Raw genomic sequence first — 12,384 nt, 5'->3', positions numbered from 1 at the left:
TTTTCCTACTAATGACTCAAGTGTGTCTTTCTTTATGGCAGGGTAGTACTCCATTATGTATAAATGCCACGCTTTCTTTATCCATTCATCTGTTGATGGACATATAGGTGCTTCCAAGATTTAGCTGTTACGAATTGCTATAAAAAGTGGGCATGCATGTACTTCTATACTATAATGTCTTTAACTCTTTCAGGAAAATACTTAGAAGGGGAATAGCTGGGTCAAATGGAATTTCTGTTTCTAGTTTTTTGAGGAATCTCCATACTGATTATACTTGTTTACATTCCCACCGACAATGTAAAATGGTTCCTTTTCCCCAGCAGTCTCTCAAGCATTTGTGATTATTGGATTTCTTGATGATAGCCATTCTTTTTGGAATAAGGTGGAATCTCAGTGTTTTTATAATTTGCATTTCTCTAATTGCCAGAGATGCTGAACTTTTTCATGTATTTATTGGCCTTTTGTACTTTTTCTGAGAAGTGGCTATTCATTCCATTTGCCCATTTTTATAAAACTTTATTTGTAAAAGCACTTTCAGTGTTTTCCATTTCCCTCATTTCTCTGTTTAGGAAATTAAGGTGCATTGAAGAGGCACATGTACTTCAGCCATACTGACAAAGCTGATCAGTGACAGCTAGGATTAGAACTCAGTTTAGTGCCCTTTTTCACTATGCCATATTTTATCAATCAGAGTAGAGATTACTTCTTTTTTCCCCAATAATCTAATCATAGTTTCCTCAATATGAATTTATCACCTTTTAAAATCTATTTTGAATACATAATTAACTTTAAACCTCTTTGGCACTTTCTGTTGATTCTTACAAGTTGATAAATACTGAGTATCAGGCATATAGCATATTTTAGGCTTTTAGGGTGCATAATCAAGGAGCAAATACTGTATAGCATTTCTCAGGAAATTTATAGTATAATAGGGAATGTGACATTAATCACAAAGTGGTTTTTGTTGCATAGTATTTTGTTTGCAGTTCTGGGGATTGAAACTAAAGCCTGATACATGCTAGGCAAGAGCTCATGAGCTACATCTCCATCCCTTTTTAATTTTATTTTGAGACAAAGAGCTCACTAAGTTGCTCAGCCTGGCCTTGAACTTCTAACCCTCCAGCCTTGGTCTCCTGGGAAGCTGCCACTAGAAGTCTGTACTATCAGATCCAGGTTCAGAAAGTGTTTTTATTTAAAGCAGAAGAGTACTAGCGAAGGCAACCAATACATGCATAAAAAAGCAAATGAATTTGTAATCTAAAGATATCTTTTTAACACGCTAGCTCTTCTGCTGGTTGATTGTAACATTTGTCTAGGTCCTTAAATTTAGCCAGCTTCAGTTTTTCTCACTACTAAATGGAGACAATAAAACCATTTACATAGAATTCTAGTGAGGTTCAAATGAGATACTGTGAGGTTACTTGCAAATTGTAATGTACTATGTATGTGAAAGGATAAATTATTTCATAGCTAATGAGAAAACAGAGGACTAATTTTGTGCTGTCTTTAACCTTCCACGTCACTTTGGCTAGGCAGAAGTGTCTCACAGATACTTTTCTTGACTTGAAATGAATTAATGCTGCTACGAAAGGAAGAAAAGTATGTATTTAATATGGAATTAATAAGGTGCCAGTGTGTCAGAAACTGGAAAATACAGGCAGTAGGTACTGTTAATTTACAGGCTAATTAGCAATTGGCTTAACAAGATTATTAAGTCTTTCAGCCAAAGATAGGTCATATGACCCTCCTGGATGATTTTTAAAAGTCTGACTTCATTATTCAGAACCTTTCTCCTCCTGAACATGGCAACTACCATTTTCAAGAATTGAGGGACATGGCTTATAATCATTTCTGACTTCAGTTTACCCAAAAGAGGATCCTAGGGTTTGAATATGGTTGTATTGTGTCCCTCCTAAAGGTCCATGTGATTAGAGGTTTGGTACCTAGGGACATTGGTACAGTACTGGAAACTGTAGTAGAACCTTTAAGAGGTAGGGCCCAGTGAGAAGTCTTTAGATCACTGAAAACGTAAGTTCTCATGGTTACACAATCATAATGTTAGGCAGAAAACTAGTCATTAGTAGGCTGGACACAGATGGCTAGGCGGTACTTGTGAAGCAAAGAAGATACCATTAGCCATAGATAAAGATCACACAAGCATGTGATTTCATACTTTAGCTCAAGAAGTCATTAACATCTCTATGCTGATAAGGTTCAGGGACCGTATAAATTTCAGACCACTGCTGAGGGGTTAGAAAGACTTCAAGATCTCAAAACAAACTAAATGAATACATTTACCTAAGGAGTAAATGGGGACCTACTTCTCTGTGAAGTAGATAAACGCAGCCTGTTTAATTTGTACGAGAATGATGACCTCAGTAACGAAAAGATGTTCCTTAAAAGACCCAGTTAATCATATAAACATAACCTGAGATCTCACTTGTTAGGACCCAGATTCCCAGTAACAATAACGGTAAAGGACCATCACAGGGATAGGGAAAGAGGCAAAATTCCAGGCCTTTACCTGCTGCTCATTAAAGCATGACTTGTATTTTTTTTGTTTTGTTTTGTTTTTTGTTTTTTTCCCCCTGGGCCAGCCAGGGACTTTTCCTATGAACCATTGTTACTAGGTTCTGGGAATCTGGAGACTCCTTCTAGACAGACACATTTTCTAGAGATGTTTTCTAGGTACTTTTCATTGTGAACAAAGAATTGGAAAAATACAAAAGATAGCAAGGTTTTAACGTTTATTAAAGGTAGGGAAAGAAACATGTTCTGCAGAATGTGAGATAAAAGTAGGAAGAATATACTTTGCAGGGTGAGAGCAGATTGCTATGAAGGAGTGAGTGCAGTGGCCAAGAGTTCAATGGTGGTCATGTTTTGTATCCCTCATTCCTTGGGCTGATGTCAGATCTATGCCATCATCAGTTTTGTTTAATCCCAAGAATTCTTTCAAAGAACCAACTCTTTGATTCATTAATTCTTTGTATTGCTTTTTAATCTCAGTTTATTAATTTCTGCTCTGATATTTATAGTTTCTTTCCTTATAAAGGCTTTGGGTTTAGCTTGTTTTTCCTTTTGTAGAACCTTGAGGCTCAGTGTTAGGTTATTCCTTTGAATTCACTCTGTTTTTCTGATGTGGGAACTCACTGCTATATACTTCCCTTTTAGGACTGCTTCCATTGCACCGCAGAAGTTCTACTATGTAATACTGGCATTTTTGTCAATTGCAGAAACTGTCTATTTTCTTCTTTAATTTCATTTGTGACCCATTAGTTATTCAGGAGGGTGTTATTTAACTTCCATGGGTTTATGTAATTTCTGTGGTTCCTTTTGCTATTGATTATTAGATTCATTGTACTACGATGTGATAATATGGATGGGATAATTTCAACTCCTTTGCATCTACTTAATCATATTATATGAACTAGTATGTGGTCTGTTTTGGAGAAAGTCCCATGTGCTGCTGAAAATAATATACATTCTATTGTTGTTGGGTGGAAAACTGTAGATATCTACTAAGTCTACTTGTGCAAAGGTTTGGTTCACCGCTGACATTTCTTTGTTGATTATTTTTTTGTCTGATTGATCTATCTGTAATGGTGGGGTGTTGGGGTCCCCCATTACAATTGTATTGGTGCTTATCTGATTTTTCATATCCATTAGTGTTTGTTTCACATAGTTGGGTGCGCTGGTATTTGGTGCATATATATTTAAGATTGCTGTCTCTTCCCCTTGGATCATTCCCTTAACAAATTTGTAGTGACCTTTGTCATTTTTGATAAGTCTTGGCTTGAAATTCAGCTTTTATACAAAGAGAATGTCTATTTCTGCTTTTCTCTGAATTCCTGTTGCATGGGGTATTGTTTTCCATCCTTTGACTTTCAGTCTGTGAATTTCATTTTGAGTTAAATGTGTTTCCTGTATGTAGCATATTGTTGGGTCTTATTTCTTGAGTCTTGTATGTGGCATATTGTTAGATCTTGTTTCTTGATTCTGCCAATCTCTTTCTTCTGATTGGTGAACTGAGCCCATTCACATTGATGGTTATATCTGATAGGTATAGACTTATTCTTGTCATTATTTTATTTTCATGATTTTTAGTTCTTTTTATTTCCCTTCTAATTGCTTGCCATGCTTGATGGATTCATTTTATTGGGATTCTTGGCTTCTTTGCCTTCATTATGTCTTTTAAGAATATCCTTCAGAAGTTTTGAAGTTTTGGTTTGGTGGTCATGAAATTCTTCAAGTGTTTTTTATAATGAAAATATCTTATTTTTCCATCATAATGAAATACCTTATTTAAAAGGTAATCTTGCAGAGTATGTCACTCTGGGTTGGAGGTTGTTTGCTTTTAGGGCTTGAAATACTTTATTCCAAGCTCTCTTTGACTTAAGGGCTTGTGTTGGGAAGTCTCCTGTGATTCTGGTCGGTTTTCTTTTATTGGTGATTTGTTTCTTTTTTTCTAACAGCTTTTAATATTCTGTTCTTGTGTTGAATTTCTGGAAACTTCATTATTGTATGTCATAGTGTATTTTTTTCCTGATCATGGCTATTTGGAGTTCTATATGCCTCACTTACTGTATGTCAAGTTCTTTTTCCATGCTTGGAAATTTTCTGCTATACTTCTGTGAATGGGTTTTTATGTCCTTTGTGTTATCTTCTGATTTTTTCATTGATTCCAATTAGTTTTAGATTAGTCCTCTTTGTATCATGTGGCTGATGTTGGATTTTCTCATGATCCTTCTGCATTTTTAAAGAAGTCTTTCATGTGATTATCAACAACTGCCACTCTGTCTTCTAGATCTAATATTCTTTTACCGAACTTTTTTTTTTTAATTGTACCAGGAATCGAACTCATTACCTCAGGCTTGCCAGGCAAGTGCTTATGCCACTGAGCTACATCCCTGGCCTTAGATCTAATATTCTATCTTAGCATTAGTTGATTCTACTGTGTACACAGAATTTTTAATCTCCTTTATACATGTTTGAACCTGTTTCATGGAATTCAATTTTTTCCTATGTTGGTCATTCATGGTTTCTCTGTCTTTCCTAAACTCTTCTGTTTTTTTATTTGTGTCTACTCTAGATTCACTAACCATTTCCTTCATTATGTTCAATCATTTCCTAAATTGCCTGTGTAATTATTTCAGTTTTGATTTTGTCAAGAGATTTATTCATCTATTATTTAATTTTCCCACCACCCTTACAGAAAATTCAGCTTGATGGCTTTTGATTTTTTCCACCTCCCCCTTGATTTGGCTTGGGTGAATTGGAGATGTTGGCTTCCATTTTGCTTCCATTTTTTTTTTTTTTGCCTTGAAGCATATAAACTGAGGCTCTCATGGTATGTAGCTTTATTACTGATATTAAGACTTCTTAAGGAAATTAGTACTTTTTTGAGATAAGATCCTGCTATGTAGTTCAGGCTGGCTTTGATTTTTTATTTTTATTTTTTTTTTTGTCTTTTTTTGAGACAGGATCTCACTATGCAGTTCAGGCTGGCCTTGAGCTCACTTTGTAGCCTAGGCTGGTCTCAAACTCACTACAGTCCTCCTGGGTCAGCCTCCCAAGAGCTGGAGTTATAAGCGTGAGCCACCACGTCTGGCTCAGGCTGACTTTGAGCTTACTATGTAGCCCAGGCTGGCCTTGAACTCACAGTGATATTCCTGCCTTAACCTCCCAAGTGCTAGGATTACAGGTATGCATTGCCATGCCCAGCCAAAATGACTACTTTTCCGAGATGTCTTCTAGTCCTAACTAGCTTTTGGCCTTTGAGTCTGTCACAGGATTCTGCCTCTTCTGTTTATTAGAGGTGAAAGGTTGCAGTATGTTTGTTCTAGCACCCAATTCTTTGGTACTGAGCTGCAGTATTGTTTATGACCTCCACACAATCTAGGTATCGGCATATAAGGAAGATCAACTGATGACAAAGACTATGTCACCCTTGGCTAAAGTAATACAATCAGTAATAGCAATAGCCTGAAACACAGACTGGAAAATGACAAACTGTGATAAATGATAATTTGGCACCTCTAACCATAGGACAAAATTTATAGTTTCATGACAGACTCTAATACAAATCAGAAAATTATGTACAGTAAATATATACTCAAAAGAGCAATTTTACCCTGAGGGGAGAAAATCTAAAAGGGAGAGGACAAAAAAATAGAGAAATGAAAGAAGAAAGATAGAAGCAAGGCTGATGGACAAAGGAAGATTACACAAGCCTTGGGAAACTGATGAAGAAGACAGGAGGGAAGGAAAGTAAGAGAAAATGAAACAATAAAGCAAAACAAACAGCAGTGCACACACACACACACACACACACACACACACACACACACAAATACGAACACAAAAGCAATAAAAAAATCAGAAAAGAAAAATCAAAAACAAAACAAAAAAAATTCTCTGTGATTTCAAGGTTTTGGTTATATTTTGGAGTCTACTATTTTGTGGCAATGTCCAATTCCAGGCATGACTCCGCTCTTGATAGTAGACAAGGGAGGCAGTCTGAGCCCAGATCTGTGCTGGATAATTCCAGCAAGTTGGCGGTAGAATTAGGGCAGGGTGCCATTTCTGGCACTTTCAAATCCCCATAAATTGAGGTTTAACCTGGCCCCTAATTGTGAGTTTGGGGCTTGAGTCATTCAGTTTATAATACTCTGGTGGTCTCTTGGTGGCCTGACCATATCTCTCTGACCATGGACATCTGTGGTTGTTTCTCACCTTGTCATTGTGAGAGTAACACTGACAGCTCTGAAATAGAGCCAACCCATTTCTCCTGAGTCCCAGGTTCAATTGACCTCTCCCTAAAATGATATCTGTAAAATGACACTGTCTGTAGGGGATATGACAGATGCCTGGACTGGCTCACTCACCAGCTGTTATAGTGCATGGCATCCACTACTCTGCTCCACTGGTGCATTTCTCCCTCAAGGCCTCTGGAATCAACTGCATTCACTGCATCTCTGTAGATTCAATCTTTCTTTCTCATGCTATAAGCCAGAAGCTAAGGAAAAAGTGACGATTTCCCCTTCCCTTTTCTGTATTGTGGTCTGTCTCTTCACTATCTCTGTAGGTTCCAATTTCCCCTTCAGATCCTTCCTGCATTCCAGGGTTCCAACTCTCTCTTTCTTTTCTTCTCCAAGTTGTTATTTTCCAGTGTCTGGGTTATGAATGCCAAAGAGGATGATTTGTTGCTGCTTAGAACTCTGCTGTCTTCCCAGAAGTCTCAATAAATACTTCTAGTATTAAAAACATCAACAGATTCAGTCATATTACACATATATATGATAGTCCTTATAGTTACACTTCCTCCCTTTCTCTATCCTCCATGCACACAAGGACCTTTATTATTGGTAGTCATTGTTCTGTAATGAGGTAGGTGAAATGTAGGGAGGAAAATGGAATGTGGTTGGATGAGGAGCTTAAGATGCTAAGGGTGAAATTTGAAGGGGGAATAGTGATAGACGGGCAGAAAAAATTGCTTTGGTGTCTGATTCTATTGGAGCATTTTTAGTTGAGTTGGAGGGTTAGTATTGAGAATTTTCAGAGGTTATTTTTGGAATAAGGGTGAGATATGGGAGGAATGAGGTTTAGTTTTTGATTGAGGGATTGTACATGATTGTCAGAACCTACTGATAGGGAGGACAATAAGCTAGGTAAGATATGGAAGAACCAAAGGCTTACAATGGGGAAGATCGAGGTTTAATACTAGAGAAGATAGTGACTGTTGAGGAGCTAAGTATGGGAAATTAAAAAGTTGGGAGGAGGAGTTTATGTACTTGGAAAAATTATAAAGAAATATGGTAATAGTATAGCTTTTGGGTTTTGAGGTGAAGAAACTAGATATGAAGCTAAGACAATGGAGAGAACCTAGACATTATAGTAGAGCCAATGTAAGAAAAAAAAACACAAAACGAAACCTAATAAACACAAAAAAGAGCTTCAAATAATCTCATATTATTAAATAAATCAAGAAAAAAACAATAACTCAAACCTATAAATATGTCTGATGAGAACACAGATTAAATATTCCAATGGGACAGTGCATATGTGATTCATATGTTGCTTCTCTACCAGAGAGTCTGAGTGCTCACACCCCAATAACTCTTCTATATCTTCCACTGCAGTGCTGCAACTAACTCAGACTTAGGACTTCTTTCCACCAGGTTGCAGGCAAGCTTGCAGAGTCTGATCCAGTTTGAGTTCATGGGTTAGGAATTCTTGCTGTCCCTCTCCCTGGGTTTGATGATACATTTAGCAGAGAGATTCACTGGCATAAAATTGTCCACTGAGTCAAGTGTATTTCTATGCAATCACATTAGTTAGAGTAGCTAATCAGTCATAGTGTTATCTACCAGGGCAAGTTGAGAATATACCATGAGACCTAAATTTGGATGTCCTTTTAGCCTAGAGGAAAAATATCACAATTATGGTGTAAACATCATAACAGCCCAAGTATTGGCCCAAAGCTAATATGCACTAAATGAAATTGCTATGTCTCTAATATTTAAAAAAAAACACTCAACAGTAATTTTATGGAACCATTTATCTAAAGCTCAGGGGTTGGGGACCAGGTAATGCCAAAAGGGGGGGTCAGTTGTTTTTAAAAAGTTTTTGATGTTGTATGGAAAGAAAGAAATAGGAGAAGGGCAAAGTATCCTAATGGTGGCAGAAGTATGTTCTATATTTAGATAGAAGTAACTGGAAAATTTGTGTATAAAATCAGTCATGAGAAATAGGGATGACAAAGCATACTATCACTAGTACAAATATTACAGAAAAAATGAAAGAGACAAATAAAAGGGGAGGAGAAGAAAGAAAAGAAAACAGAGAAAGGATAGAAAGAAATCAGGTGAAAACCTATGGATAAAAGTAAAAGGAATAAAAAGGGACAAGGAAGAATTTCCTTACCCTCTATAAACTATATTAGAAAAAAAGGGCAAGAGGAATAGAAAGACACACAAATACACACACACACGCATACACACGAGATAAAATATAAAAGGAGGAAATAATGGAGTAAAGTGGAGGGGATGAACAGAAGGAGGAAAATAGCAAAAAAAAAATTTTCTTTATTGTTTTAAACACATGCCTCTTTTCCATAGCCTAGGAAAGAGGCACAGGACTTAAGCCAAGACACATCACAGTAGAAATCTAAGGTAGCAGTCTGCCCCAGAATGGTGCTAGATATAGACATTCGCATACCACTGGGGCAGGGTACTAATGTGATCTTCCAGTCTTGTGTAACTCAGGTTGAATTTGCCCTGTCATCTCAGAAGTCAAGTCTGTGTTCACCAGTTCCAGCTCCTAAGCAGGATTCCTTTCAGCCAGCTCTCCAATATCTGGCTGTTGCCTGTCATCATCCTTCACTCATCCCCACTGGTAACTTGACTGCAGAGCATGGCTTGAGCCAAGGGGCTTGTCTGGGACCGTGATTCAAACACCAAGCCCTTTCCTGCAGTGGCATCCCCAGCAGATCTCATTCTCCAATTGTGGCAGCCAGCACTGGATCAAGGTCACTTATCAACTGTTGAATGTGGAAGGCCATTCTGGAAGCTATACTGTATTTTCCTTGCAAGTTCTAACTGATTCTCTAAGTTCCAATGCAGTTCTCCATGAGTAAACATTTTAGTTTCACTTTGTCTCCTTAATGGCAGCTGGTCAGCCACTTCCAGCCATGTATGACTCACAGAGGTTCCCCTCTCCTCTGTGATGTATTCTATTTCTTCCATATCATTTAATCTTTCTTCTTTTTCTTTTGTCAGTTCCCTTCTGGTTTCTGGGTTACCTCTCACTTTGATTCCTCTCTAAGCTACTGTTTTCTGAACTCTAAACACTTTGTATTGGAGAAGCTAAGTTGCCGGCACTCACTAGTCTGCCATTTTTTTCTTCCTCTTCCAGGAAAGATCTCTTAAGCAGACGCATTTTGTTCCAAATGTGGTAGAATTCTTGGGGTTGAACACTCAAGAGAATGCAAGGAACAGTTTTCTAGACTTACTGATGAATGTCCTTTAAAAACTGATATTTCAGTGCAATACTTTGATTCACATAAAGTCCTGCTATTTCTTATAATTTTTCATGTTTAAGGGAAATAAAAATGAAAAGTACAATAATATATTCAAGTGAAATTTTCGTATTAACTTCAAATCATTATGCTCAAAATCCCCAAAGATAATATGCATTCCTGACATTTTAAGACCACATTAAATTAAGGTATTATTTAAACTGTAGTGCAGAATACACTTTGTTTTGTGGGTTTTCTGTATCTATCTGTATAAGTTATTCTGGTTTGGTGTCTGAAAATATAGTGTTTGAAGAAGTGATGGTTAACCTGTGTATATAAATTGGGTTACATAGTGACTACTGTAAGAGACCATCAGTTGAGATGTGTTATCTAATATCTTCTCTTGGGCTTTATTACATTTAATATTTTGACCCAAATCATGAATCTATCCAATTTAGCTACTGTGGTGGTTAATTAATGGTTAACTTGAGTGAGAACCCTCAGCTGAGTTGAGTTAGCATGGTTCTGGCCACGGAAGACTCACCTAAGGAGAACTGTTGTTGGAATGGTATAAAAGGAGAACAGGAAGAGAGGATTTTATACGATTTCCCTCAGGGAAGATTTGGCTGTTCTCTTCAGCTGAACTCCAGTCTTCATCTTTGCCAAGGATGGTGGTCGTTCTCCTGGGATGAACTCTGGTCTTTGGTTTTGCCTTAAGTATCATCTCCTGGCCTTTAGCACAGACACTTCAGCTAGAAGCTCTTGTCTTCACCTTCAACTTGAGTGTCATTTCCTGGTTCTCAGCACAGATTCTTCAGGTCCCAGCACAAGCCTTTCAGCCTGCCAGTGCAGAATTTCTAGCCTCTGCTGCTAGGCCTTGGGTTTTCTGGCAACAGACCCTTCAGTCTTCCATCATGGATTCCTTGGCCTCCTGATATGGGCTTGCATGGGATGTTGCTGTGGGCTCTAGGTCTTCAGCTGGACTCAGGTGGGACATTGCCATGGGATCCAGATCCTCGGCTGAATTCTTTAGGCCTCTAGCATGTGGAGAGATCTCTTCTACATTTGACTCTGTAGGCAAATATTGTAAGGTACCTTTGTAAATTTCTGCATCCTGCATTAAATATGTTCTCTTGCAAACACTGATCAATACAGCTATCCTAAGACAAGAAAGCTAAAAAAAAAAAAAAAACACCTGATCTTCCAGATGTTAGTTAAAATCTATTTTTGCAATTTCTCTAAACAAACCCATTTGGGAACTACTCTAACTCTCCTCATGGAATTTTAACGACAGGTCCAAACATTTTTTTTCCAATTTAAGAAATTGTATTGTATATTGATCCAGTGAATATTTTGCCCTTCCCTGTTATGCCATGCTGGGTTCTAGGACATGAATGAAAGTTTGACACTGGCACTGCAGTAACCCTCATCACTCCCAATACTCTGCAGGCAGCTGTAGTCATCAATGTCACTGATACTGGTGGTACTTACATTGTCCATTTCTTCATGAGAGAACTCTGTGCTTTCAGCATCCACTTTAATCTCCTCTCGCTCTGAATCAGAACGATCTGAAGAAATAGTTGATCCAATGCTGTCCTTTCGTATTCGTTCCATCTCTTGAGGACCCTGCAGCTGTTCTAATCGTCGCTTAAAAAAATCTCTGTTCTCTTTCCAAGTTCTCAAGCTGGTGCTCGCTCTTCCTTTCAGCTTCTTCAGATTTCTTGCTATGTGCTTTGGTTTTGTTGAGCAAACCAAGTGTTGTGTGCCTGGTGCAGTCTGGTCCTAGAGGAATCAAAACTTTTAAGCGTTCTAAACATAGGTGCTGATGAGCTCACTGATTCTTTTCCAGCTTATTGTTTGTAGATCTACTGGCAGTGCTGATGGTCCTGTTCCCAGTGCTGTGTTTTTGTGCACGGTTCAACTTCCGTGGGGGCTTTGAATGCTGTAGCGGGGGGCTGGGCATGGAAGGGAATGAGGAGCCATAGCCATGTTCACACTCTTGCTGCAGGCACTCCAAAAACTCTGCTGCCTCCAGCAGGTGCTGCCTGTTGATCATCCGTACCCGCTCCATGAGTACCGCGGGTGGTGACCGGGCCTTTCCACACTCCCGTACTCGGCTGACAGGAGGAGCCACAGGCAACTACAGCCCTGCGCTGTTCCCAGATGTGTGGCCTCGGCTTGGTGTACTCTCTGTGAACCCCGTCACCCTCGCCAACATGTCCAAAAATTATAATTAGGATACATCACACTCTCACCAGCAGTGGAGAAGTGTTCCTATTTCTCCACAGCCTCGCCAGCATTTGTTATTGGTTGATTTCTTAATGCTAGCCATTCATACTGGGGTAAGGTGGAATCTCAGTGTTGTTGTA

The 12,384-nt window shown here is 38.4% G+C and overlaps 1 pseudogene; it reads right to left on the bottom strand.

Annotated features, from left to right (window-relative positions):
• Nucleotides 1-11,398: 11,398 nt before the first annotated feature.
• LOC102028590 lies at nucleotides 11,399-12,086 on the bottom strand (annotated as a pseudogene).
• Between the last annotated feature and the right edge of the window lie 298 nt (nucleotides 12,087-12,384).

This window comes from Chinchilla lanigera, unplaced genomic scaffold, assembly GCF_000276665.1.
Source record: "Chinchilla lanigera isolate Chin_1 unplaced genomic scaffold, ChiLan1.0 scaffold00161, whole genome shotgun sequence".
Taxonomy (NCBI): domain Eukaryota; kingdom Metazoa; phylum Chordata; class Mammalia; order Rodentia; family Chinchillidae; genus Chinchilla; species Chinchilla lanigera.
This window is presented reverse-complemented; position numbering and strand designations above follow the sequence as displayed.